The sequence below is a fragment of the Pipistrellus kuhlii genome, unplaced genomic scaffold (genome assembly GCF_014108245.1).
Source record: "Pipistrellus kuhlii isolate mPipKuh1 unplaced genomic scaffold, mPipKuh1.p scaffold_m20_p_3, whole genome shotgun sequence".
NCBI lineage: Eukaryota > Metazoa > Chordata > Mammalia > Chiroptera > Vespertilionidae > Pipistrellus > Pipistrellus kuhlii.
The window spans coordinates 19,328,179-19,340,991 of record NW_023425529.1 but is presented as its reverse complement, the minus strand read 5'-3'; the positions used below and the strand labels follow the sequence as shown (position 1 = coordinate 19,340,991).

Below are 12,813 nucleotides of genomic sequence, written 5' to 3'. Positions count from 1 at the left end.
CTGGCGGGGGAGGGGGCAAGTTAGGGGCAATCAGGCAGGCAGGCAGGTGAGCAGTTAGGAGCCAGTGGTCCCAGATTGTGAGAAGGATGTCTAACTGCTGGTTTCGGCCCAATATCTGAGATCGGGTTGAAACCGGCAGTCGGACAACCCCCAAGGGGTGGACCCTGATCTCCAGAGGGTACAGGCTGGGCTGGGGGCAAACTTGTATCCATATTAATGGTATTATAGTGATATTAAGAAAGTATCATATTTTAAAGGTGCATGTGGAAGTATTTATAGGTAAAGTGAAATCATGACTAATGTTTGTTTTAAAAAACTTTAGAATGGGCACAAACACAGAAATGGGAAATAAAACAATATTGACAAATTTTTTTATTACTGTGTAATGGGTACCTTGGGGTTTGTTAGTATTTTCTGTACTTTGTGTATATTAGGAAATAATCATAATTAGCTTAACTAGGTAGTTAAATTATACTTTACCAATTATAACTAGGGAAAGAACTTTAACTATGTAGTTAGATTATACTTTACAATTATAACTAGGGAAAGAACTTTAATACAATAAAATTATGTAGGTAGACATTTGAGCTAATTGGCTAATCAAAAATCTCCACTCTGCATTTTCTATGTTATGCTTTCAATAATAATTTTTAAGGAAGAATTTTGTAAAAATATGGTCAGAAAAACTGTTTAAAACTTGTAACTTTGTGACCTTGTAATATATACCTGTAGCTTATTAATTGTTTTTTCATATTTTGTCTTTTATCCATTTACAGATGAGGAAACCAAGAACTTAGAGAGACTAAGTGATTTATTCAAATCTCAAAGCAAGTAAGAACTGCTATAACTGGAGCCGAGGTCATCTGATTCATTTCAGGTACCTGTTTTCTTATATATACACTAGAGGCCTGGTGCATGAAAATTCATGCACTGGAGGGGGTCCCTCAGCCCGGCCTGCCCCCTCTCACAGTCCAGGAGCCCTCAGGGAAGGGAGGCAGCCTGGTGATCAGGGGAAGGCGATGCCCCATCACACCTCTGCTGCTGCCTCGGCCAGCCCTGCTTACCTGCGCCTTGGGCTGGCCCCGGGCAGCTGGGGTGCTGAGGGAACTTGGGGACTCAGGAGGCAGGCATGCAGAGCGACTGGGTCCGCCTGGAGTCGGACTTGGTTCAGTAGCACACCTGCCACCCTGGTGGGGCTGAGGGGACTGTGCCCCGCCATCTCGTGGCTGTGGGTGCCACCATTTTTGAGGGCGTGACAGTCAATTAACATATTCCCTTCTTACTGGCTGTGGGCGCTGCCATCTTTGAGGGTGAGGCAGTCAGTTAGCATATTCCCTCCTTACTGGCTGTGGGCCCTGCCATCTTTGTGATGGCTTGAGGGTCAATTAGCGTATTCCCTCTTTATTAGATAGGGTATTTATAAATGCTCTTCTTTAACCAGCAGTTTTCAAACATTTTGGTACTCTTAAAAATTATTGAGGACCCCAAAGATACTTGTTTATGTGGACTATGTCTATCAATATAAAACACACTGAGAAATGTTTAAAGTGTCCAGTTTAAAAATAATACACTCATTAAAGGTTAACATAAATAACAAAACAAAAAATACCATGAGAAGTGTGACATTGCTTTACATTTTGCCACTAGCTTTAATGCACTGCTTAATAGGAGACATGGATTTTCAGTAATGCTTTTATATTCGGTCTGTTGTATGTGTTGTTTGTTTGAAGTATATAAAGAAAACCCAGCTGTACACAGATACATAGTTGAAAAGGGTGCATGGAGTATTTCAGTGTCTTTTTGTGTAATTGTGATAGATTCTTAAAGATTAGTTGCAATGTTAACTTTGAAACTATATCAGTGAAATTTTTGTGCTCTGTAACATTAAAAATGTATTGAATCTTTGATGTGTATGCAACTCTATAACATTAGACATTGGTCACTTGAAAAAATAATGGTTTACTGAGTTGGGCAGATCTTTCAAATGCTGACTTATTTGCTTATACAACATTTAACAAATAACATTAAATAATATCAATTTAGTCAAAAAAGTTTTTAAGAATTGGGAAGCAAAGAGTTTTGTGTTGAGTTCAAGTTTTCCAAAATTCCATTCTTTTCCTCAAAAGCTCAAATTCTATCATTGGCAACAGATATATTCAGTTTTTCTTTGAAGTGTCAGGCTCACTTTATTCATTTTAGAGAAGAACGTTTGCCAAATACCTGAGTCTGAATAAACTGTAATGTGTCTTCCAATCACTCTCTTAAGCAAAAATAGCATTCTATGAAAAAAATGTGTAGTTTAGTTCCCAACTCAGTTTGCATACATACTTTTCTTTAAGATAGCTATTGTATTAGGTATGTAGCAGAAGTGATTTTTGTGTGTATCTCCCATTTTATCACACAGAATGTTAAAAAGACCAAGTTCTCAAGATTAAGATTTAAATAAATTTATAATTTTTACTTTATCAAAAATATTAAGATGAACTGGTTTTTAAAAAATGGTTGCCAAAGTCGGTTTGGCTCGATGGATAGAGCCTTGGCCTGCGGACTGAATGAAGGGTTCCAGGTTCGATTCCGATCAAGGGCATGTATGTTGGTTGCGGGCACATCCCCAGTAGGGGTTGTGCAGAAGGCAGCTGATCGATGTTTCTCTCTCATTGATGTTTCTAACTCCCTATCCCTCTCTCTTCCTCTCTATAAAAAATCAATAAATTATATTAAAAATATGTGATGCATTATAAAAATATGGTTGATAGTCAGTGGGAAATATAATTATTACTGGTACAGTTTTGTTATCCCTGCTTTGATTCATGAAAGTGTCTGCATTTTGTCCACTATTGCTTTTGTACCATTAGAGCAGATATCAACATGTTGTTTCAGGATAAATCATGAGATTCAGAAAGTTATTTAATACTTTCAGTTATTCAGCAGTACTGGTATTTGTTGCCAAGCATTCACATAAAGGAAGACCTTCTTTGATGGTTAGTTGGCTTGGATACTGGCATAATAAAAACAAAACAGTAAGTCTACCCACATCTATGGCTTTGTCCACTTATAAAGCAAAAGTACTATCCTTAAGACACTTAGCAGTAAAGTATTTAATTTGATGAGATACTGCATCATTGATAAGTGGTATTGCCATAATTTCTTTTACTGACTTTCCATCCAGCAGGCATTCAGCAGTGTGAGCCATACAAAGCCCTATTGGTTTCTCAGCTATTGTGTGGCTCCAACCAGTGCAGTCGGATAGTCATACCTTGTATCATGCTTCAGGGGCTTTTTCATTTCTAATTTGAAAACAGTCTTTGGCTTTGAAAGAGCTCATCATGTCAATTATTAAAACATTCAGTTTTGTTTCTTTATTTTCTTTTAAACCCTCACCTGAGGACATGCTTATTGATTTTAGAGAGAGAAACATTTATCTGTTGCCTTCCTTTATGTGCCCTGGGCGGGGGGATTGGGGGAAGGTCAAACCCGCATCCTAGTTTTGCACCCTCACCAGGAATTGAACCTGCATCCTTTTCTTTTATCTTTTTTTTTTTTTTTTTTGCATATTTTTTAGAGCAGTCTAATATAGATATCTATATGAATGAATAAAGTAATGTTTCAATTTTAACTGGTTAATTATCAAGGAAGACGAGACTATGCTAGTGTGTGGGTGACCCAGAGACCATATTGGGTAAAAGGTCATACAGCATGAGTTGAGTGGTGGGATAAAGGATATACAGGGGAAGAGTTGGTAAAGGCGCTTTACTGCAACTTAACAAAAAATGAGTATTTCCTCTCCCTGTGTTTTTAAACGATAAAAACACTGAGCCCACACATATATGTATAAAATACAGTATTCACACTCATTTATATCAGGATTACAGACATTTTTGCCTTGAGTGACAGCAGGGCAGTGATGCTAACATACTTGAGAGGAGCATGGATGCTCATGACAGTTGTTTGTTCCTTCCAACTGGGGAAGCTGTTGACCTTTTTTCTCTGAGGAAGCAAGCTGAGGGATTACAAGACACATGAGGTTAGAAAGAAGAAATTGTGAAAGGGGAAAATGGAGTAGACATCAGTCTTCATGGGAACAACTGTAGACTGTGGACAGGGTGGGGATAAGCTTTGAGGGCAGAGAGGAAGATCGGTGAGCTGGGCTCTTCCATGTGCCGGACACCGGAAGGATGGGATCTGGGGAAGTTCAAAGATGGCCGTAACAGGAGTCATGGAGATGAACTTTATTTGAAAGATTTCCATCAAAATATGGTTCAAATAACTATTTAAAAAAATGGTACTGGAAAATAGTAATGGAAAAAATTAAATTAAAAATAAAGAAATAAAAAAAAATGGTACTGGATAGCCTGACTTTTAATGTCTTGCCAGTATTCAACTTGTTTTTATAACTAGTGGGAGAAGACAGCAGTGCCATGAGTTTGGTGCAGTACAAGTTAGTCTCTAAGCTTTGGTTATAAGGATCAATATGTGAAAATATTGACTGGGCCATGTTTGTGGCTGTAAAATCAAGAATAAAATTATAACACTTATTTTTTTACTAACAGACAGTTATGATTAAAGAGTTTATTTAAAAAAGAAATCATTTATCAGTTTTGTTATTTATGTGGTACTTAATTCCATAAAGGATTTGAGATGCCAGAAAGAATGATCAAAGCCAGTAATAAAAAACAAACATGATTCTAAATGATGTTTTTCCTCAAATGTTTTCTTTACTGATGACGTTTATGTTACTAGGGTTATACAGTTGAGGTACTCACTATTAAGTATTTAAACTAGTCTGTTAACTGTGCAGGAGAATACAGTCCTGTCACTTTTTAGTTGCATGTAAGTATAAACAGTGTGTGTGTGTAGTGGGAATGAGATTGGGCAGAACAGGACTGGAGACAGTCATACATACCACAGAATTTTTTATTTTTTTTTAAACTCAGGACTGTTTTCAGTTGTAATTAGCAGAAAGCCACCAGCAAGAGGCTTAACCCATGAGTTGTTTACGCAGTTCAGAGAAGTTGAGGGGTATGTTGTCTCATGGTTGGTCTGGCAGCTCAGCAGTGTCCTCATGGTCTCTGCAGGCTTTAATTCTGCTTTCCTTTGTGTGTCCATTTACTGCCACCAGCTCATAAACTGGCTGCCTCAGCCTTAGATATCACATCCCTTCTCATGGCAAGAAGGAGGAAGGGGGACAGACAGATCAAGCAATCCTTCCTCCATTGCTTCCCTAACAGAGAACAAGATCTTTCTCAGAAGCATCCATTCAGTTTTCTCTTTAGTGTCGTTTGCTTGACTGTTTCACCAGTCTGCCCCCTCCCACAGGAAAGACCAGGGAAGTGAGTGTATGGCTAAGGGGAATGGGGTGATCCTGGTTCGTGTAATGCACATCATGGATCATTTCCTGGGCTTACATCACTGTAGTCCAGGAAAATCTGGGATTCTGTTAGCGAGTTAGAAAGGAAGTCAGATGGGTGCTGGCTGAGTGTGTGTCACAAATATGCAGAAAGGGAAGCACGAAGGCTGTTATTTGCTAAAACAACTTTTCTTTAGCCTGGAGATTTTTGTAAGTGTTCCCCATAAACAAGGCCATATCCATTTTCTTCCTTATTTCAGTGGGAGATTATACAGACCTGATTCCCAATTAGTCGCAGAGCTAATTTAGAGACAACTGTGAAATAAGAATGTTGTATTAGATCATCTCTGAGGTAACTTCCAGTTCTAAAACTCTTGTCTCTTCTTTTTTTTTTTTTTCCTGTCTTTTGACCATTTTATGTTATATCTTTTTTTTTTTTAATTAAAAAAGTGGATAGGATTAAAGAGGATATGAAAATGTATGATGTTTTTCATTCTTTTATCTTTTTACTCATTTTTTATTTATAAATATTTTTATTGATTTCAGAGAGAAAGTGTGTGTGTGTGTGTGTGTGTGTGTGAAAGAGAGAGAGAGAGAGAGAGAGAGAGAAAGAGAGAGAGAGAGAGAGAGAGAGAGAAACATCAATGATGAGAATCATTGATTGGCTGTCTCCCACACGCCTCACTGGGGAACGAGCTTGCAACCTGGGCATGTGCCCTGACCTGGAATCGAGACTCCTGGTTCATAGGTTGATGCCCAGCAACTGAGCCACGCCAGCTGAGCTATTTTTACTTTTTTAATTAAATTCTTTTAGTGCCCCAGGCATGAAATGGCTCTGGCCACCAACACAGGCATCAAGCCAGGGTGAACTAAGGACTTGTTTATTGGTCACCTGATAGCTGAGAAGTATCTTTAATAAAGATCTTGATGGTATAGAAGGTTTAAAATAGAATTAGGTTTTGGCTTTTTGGCAGTTACTCATATTCTGCCCCAAATTTTCACTGAAAGTGGAAAACAAATTGCATTTTTATTTTCATTTTGATAGGGGACCATGTACATATGTGTGTATAATTACAATACCCTTAGTACAGTGTTCTGAGAAAATGCCCCTGTCCCAACAGAGGAGGCATTTCAAGCACTATTGTTAAAAACCTGGCAGAACATCCCCTTTTGGCATTTGCTCCTATTTGTTAATAGTGTTCACAGAGCATATTTGCCCTAGATAAAATTAAAGGACAACTAAGGAAAATGATTCCTTTCATGCACTGTAGCGACTGAACTTTACTTGAATGAGGCAGAACCTTAAAATGGGATTCTCCTTGTGCTACAAAAACAGTGATCTGGTTCCTCATATAGAATTGTGTCAAGATTACATGAAAATCATAATCCCACTTTAACAAATTACAAAGCAGTTACACTGCTTTTAAAGAAGGTGGTTAAAACATTAACCTAAACAGTGTTAATTAACCTTCTATTCAACAAAAATCTTATGGAAGGATTTCATTGCATTTTATTTGTGGTTTATACAGTATTGGGAGATCCTGGAGATAAACGTTACTAACTGTGGCACTTCTTAAAGGGGTGCATTTTTAAGAATAAAATGCATGTATGTATATGGATTTAACAGCTGTTTTAAACAGCTTAGGGCAGTATCTAATTTCATTACCAAAGAATATCCAAATATTAGTTTAAAACTTTCCTTCTACTGAAGCCCTTTTAAGTATGTAACTAAAACAATTGTTTTCATTTTTCATTATGTGAATGACTAAGAGCCTTGTTAATATAAATATTCAGGAAGCTTGATTTTATAGCTTTTGGTTTTATAACCAACAATAAAAATTACATACAGTGGAAAACCCCTTCTTCTCTTGTCTATAGTCTCAACTAAGAGACAGACAAGTGTTTTTTTTCTTCTTCTGGCAAATGAATGACCTGTGTGGCAGGATCTTAGATGCTGCCAGTGGCTGTCTCATTATAGAATGTAATTAATGTAATACGAGTTTAAAGAGATACAGTATTTTGGGGAGGAAGGGGGAAGATTTCCAAGTACCAAGTGTTAGGCAGGATAGTATCCACTTGCCAGGAAAAAATAGTTTTAAACAAGTTTTAAATAAAAGTTATGTGAAATCAGTAGAGATTTTTATTATAGAAATGACCTCAATTCAGTCACTAAAATAAGCACTTTGGTTCTGTGTCTAGTAAGCTTTTTTTCCTGGACCAAAAATTCCTCCTTTTTGCAGGTGGTCATCAGCACGTCATTGTAATCAGCATGAGCAAGCATTTACTGAGGGACTTCTCTGAGAGTGAGGTATTAAAAGGGATGTAAAGGAGTAAAGCATGCCATCTTCTTCATTGGGTGTTCATTGCTGCCAACATCTCTTTACTGGTTTAAACACATTGTCATGAAAGACTCCTTATTCTTTCTTTACCCTTGAGGTTCTTCAACTGCGTGTCTAGCGCACCAGTCTCCACTCTCCTAGGTTGAGGGATCAAGTCCCCTCCTGGCCATTTCACCTTCTCTCCTGTGATTACGGACCTTTGTTGCTTGCTCTAAGAGCAGTGTGCTAACTGGCTGCTCCTGTAGGGTAGTTTGGGAGCAGGAAAACAGTGTCCTGGAGCACTTGGATCTTTAAAGAGGACGAAAGGTTAGGAGGGACACAAGAAGGAAAAATAAGAGACCTATTGTTTTCACCAACTAACCTTTAACATCTAAAATTTCTTTAGAACTTTGGTGATATCTGGCCTGTAGACTGAGAAATCTTTTTATGGCTAGTAAGAAGCACTCCCCAAAGCTCTGATGGACCTTTTAATCTTATTCCTTTTTCTCTTGGTATTGCCTTCAAATCCTGGGCTGAAAGGTTAATTCTTCAACTGTTGCTATACACAAGTCCTTCACTGGGTTTGTCTTGGAATAATAAAGCTTGTACTTTGCCCTGGAGATATATAGTAGTTGTTTTTTTTTTGTGTTTTTTTTTTAACCTACTTATAGTCATGAGGAATAAAAGTCGAAGTTCATTGGATAGTGTATTTGTTATTTTAAATACATACGGCAAATAGAACACCAACTCAAATTCAGTACACTTTTATTTCTGTAAAACCAGCTATATTTTTGTGTTAAATACCAGCTTTAAATAAATATTACCCTGAAACAGACTCATAGATACAGAGAACAAAGTGATGGTTGTTAGATAGGAGAGAGGTTGGATGGGGAGCTGGGTAAAATAGGCGAAGGGATTGAGAAATACAAATTGGTAGTTACAAAATAGTTCCAAGAATATATAGCACAATATAGGGAATATAGTAAATAATATTGTAAAAAGAATGTGTGGTGGCACATGGATACTAGACTTATGGGAGAGGGGGGAATCACTTTATATAACCACTATGCTATATATTTGACATTATTTTAAAATAACATTGAATGTCACCCTGGCCAGGTGGCTCAGTTGGTAGGAGCCTGATCCTGTACACAAAAAGTGTTGAGTTTGATTCCTGGTCAGGGCACAAACCCAGTTTGTGGATTCAGTTCACAATCAGGGCACTTATGGGAGGCAACAGGTGGATGGATGTTTCTCTCTCACTGTCTCCCTTCCTCTCTCTCTGAAGTCAGTAGAATAAGATATCCCCAGGTGAGGATTAAAAAAAATAATAATAATAATTAGTAATAATTATAATTGACATTAAAGAAATATTACCCAATCAATCTGTTTATTTGTCCATGGTTTTCATAGTGATATGTATTGTAGTAATTAAAAGAAAGAAGTAATGTGCTTATGGTGGTTGAGGTTGAAGGGTACTGTGGACTCTGGTATGATATGCTTAGAATTATTTTAGGTTTCATGTATTTGATATTTTAACCTTTTTGCATCTTTTGGTCCTGTTTGACAGGTAACCAATCTTTAGGGAGCTTGTCCTAGTTTATATGTAGTTTGATGTTATCGTCATCTGGTGTTGTAACTTAACACGCTCTAATGCTAACTCTGTGAGGTAATGAGGTAAACAAAGCAAAACCAGTAAACCAAATAGGAGTGGGTGAGGAATATGCATGGTGACTCAGAAAATGAGTTATTGGTAGTTCTTGTAACAGAACCCAATGTGTCTAGTCTAGTATTGTCTTTGTGCTTGGCTGTCTGTGACATCTGCATTGCTTTCAGGTCTGTTGCCAGGTCTTGAGGGAACATAAACAAATACTAAGTACTGTTACCAAAACACTACATGCAGCTGGGGGTGTGAACAGGGGAGGTAACACAGGGGATGAAGAATACCTCAGGGAACTACATCGTGGGATGTTGCCATGACGTTTAGAGCCACCCTTGGTCATTCTTAACCCAAATTTTACACTCAAATTCAGGATTGAAATGCATTTGGTGATATCACAATTATCTCAATGTGAAGATTATCCAGGCCCTGAGCAGGCTCCTCCTCATCATCCCTATAGTTTGTAATTTCATTGTGGGAGAAACACAGCCACCAGCAGGTACAATCTTGAGAATGGTGAGGGTGCCATTTATTGAATGTAATATAGAATGTTTGTCTGGGAGCCCAAATCTTGGTTTCCATCAGCGGTGTATTAAACGAACTTTTACAGGGCTAGATTAGAAGGAGGGATCACAAAAGTTCATCTGCCCTTGTGCTGGTGATTTGCTCTTAGTAATGGGAAATTCCTGGGTGGAGATGTTTAACTTGCACTCATACTCAGGTGAGCACTGAGCTCCATCTTCTCTTCTGCCAGCCTTTAAAGGTTTTTTTCTGGATACATCTACTTCTTAAAAATAGTGAAGAAAGATTAGACACTGGATTCCTTCAACCATAAACTGCCTTATTGGGCTGGAATGAGGTTCTGTGCCCCCAACATACCTTTGTGGTCTTCTGTTGGGTGTCATAAGCAGATTGTTGTGGGCCTTCATTACTATTGGAATTAAAGAAACTGTGACACTGAGAATTTTGTCTATTATTTGACCATCTACTCAGAACCCCAGACTTCCAGCAGATTTTTAGAAAACACACATCTCAAAATACAGGTCAGGTGAATTACTATATTGTGTGTTGCCAGATTTTTCCTTTCCTCCACTTAAACATTGTCTTCCAAGTGGCCTGTCCTTTGTGACCCTTCTTTGGGGGGAGGTAAAGAATCCATCTCTAGCCCTAGACGGTTTGGCTCAGTGGATAGAGCGTTAGCCTGGGGACTGAAGGGTCCCAGGTTCGATTCCAGTCAAGGGCATGTCTCTTGATTGCAGGCACATTCCAAGTAGGGGGTGTGCAGGAGGCAGCTGATCTATGCTTCTCTCTCATTGATGTTTCTGACTATTCCTCTCCTTTCCTCTCTGTAAAAAATCAATTTAAAAAAAAATATATTTTTTAAAAAAAGAATTCATCTCTGCCTGTTTGTAAAAAAGTGCTGATGCCTGAGCCCCACTCCCCAGAGACTCCAATTTATTGGTCTGAAGTACATCAAAATAGTAAGAGTTCCCCAAGTGATTTTAATTTGCAGTCAAGGTTCAGAACTACTGCATTAGCCAACATACTCCTCCATTAAGCCTGTATGGAATTATTTTCTTTCTTTCTTTCTTTTTTTTTAAATTGATTTTTAGAGAGAGAGGAAGGAAGAGGGAAAGAGAGAAATATCCATGTGAAGGCAAAACATTGATGGGTGCCTCCTGCATGCCCCCCAAAGGGGTTGGAGCCTGAAATCCTGGGCATGTGCCCGGACCCACCTGGGAATTGAACTGGCAACCCTTCCGTGCGTGGGACAATGCCCAGCCAACTGAGCCATACCGACCAGGGCTCGAGCTATTTTCTTTTTTGTGAGTGTTACAGTTTACAAAGTACTGTTTTTCTGCACACTATTCTCACTGTGACCCAGGGAAGCAAACAAGCTTCTGCTTCCCGGGTTCCTTATTCTCATGAGCGTTTCGCGAGGGCTTGTTTTCTCAGCATTTTGTCCTCTGTAACTTCATGGCAGCCTGGCGTTTAGGTGAGGCCACCTCTCTTCACAGCCACTCACATCAGATGCTTACAAGTGTATATTTTTTTCCTCACTTTTTGACATCTGTTGCTTTCTGTGCCTTTCACAAGCCTATTAACATTTGCAGAATGTTTGCTAAGCCCTATAGGGTTGTGGAAAGCACTATTCTATAGTATAGAAGCTCTAGTTTCTGTTCTGCCATTGATGAGTTGTGTAACTTTGGGCAAATATCTAACATTTTGTAAAAGGGATATTATTAGCCTTCCAGAAGGCATGCACTAGAAGTCCTGCTTCAGCAATGAGAGTCGAATTGTTCTCGGGACGACCTCCTGTTCTCCCCATTATTGGCATAACCATTGTCATTATTTTCAGTTCAGACATAAAGCTTTTGCACCCTTTCTCAGTCAGGTGAGAAAGAATGACAAATCAGTAGCTCTTGAGGACTGATCGATTGTAAACACTGAGAGAAAAGATGTGATTTTTAGACTTGCCTGATCCTAAGATTTGTTTTTTGTTTTAAAACAGATTTGTTTAAAAAAAAAATGCAGATTCATTCTATACTCTAGAATCCAAGTAGCAGTCTCCCAGGGTGGGGCCTAAATGATCATTTTTATCACTTAAAATTTTTTTTAATTAAATTTTTTTTTTAAAAAAGAAGGAAGTTTGCATTGAGTTTTACCCTATGTCAGAAATAACCCAGACTGGAGTAAGTGCCTTATTGCCTAACCACTTTGAGTTTGTTATTCAAATGTCACTTCTAGATGGAGCTTTCACTGGTTATCCTATTTAAAATTATAAATCCCTCTCTCCTTCATATATCTGTCTACTGCTGTCTTATCTTTATTCTTTACATGTTCCTTTCATTTGAGTCTTTTAAAATGAGATGTTTAATGAGAATACTAAGATATAAAATAAAAGTGGGACATTAAGTGCCTTGTCAAATTCTAGATTTAAAAAAAGAGAATGGGACAAATTTTTAAATTTATTTTGGGGTAACATTGGTTAATTACATTACTATATAAGTTTCAAGTGTACAGTTCTATAATATGTCATTTGTATATTGCATTGTGTACTCATCACCTAAAATCTAGTCTCTTGTCACCATATATTTGATACTCTTTACTCTCTTCAGCCCCCCATCCCCTTTACCTCCATACTGTTATCTGTGTCTATGAGTTTGTTTTCTTTGTTCATTTATTGCTTTCTGTTATATATCCCCCATATGAGTGAAATCATATGGTTCTTATTTTTTTTCCTGTCTGACTTCTTTCTCTTGGCATGATACTCAAAATCCATGCAAATGACAGTATTTCATCTTATGACTGAATAGTATTCCATTTTATCACATTTGTTTTTCAAGTTCCTGAGTGATTCTTGTGATTAGACAGAAGTGGGAAGTTGCTCATAGGAAATTAAATATAGTAGGTTCTCAATAAATGAACATGTCTATTCCACTAACCCATTTAACTTTCCCTTCTGGGGTTTTACACATTAAGGTCCA

General features: G+C 38.0%; 1 protein-coding gene across 6 annotated transcripts in view; it reads left to right on the top strand.

Moving 5' to 3' along the window:
* DUSP16 (dual specificity phosphatase 16) overlaps positions 1–12,813 on the top strand; it is an 84,793-nt gene that overhangs the window by 23,989 nt on the left and 47,991 nt on the right. For 5 of the 6 annotated variants that reach the window (XM_036457832.2, XM_036457834.2, XM_036457833.2 and 2 more), the window contains one exon: positions 777–877. The exons of the other annotated variant lie outside the window; for it this stretch is intronic. The gene's annotated coding sequence lies outside the window, so the exon portion shown is untranslated. The remainder of the gene's footprint in view (positions 1–776; positions 878–12,813) is intronic. 6 annotated transcript variants of the gene reach the window in all.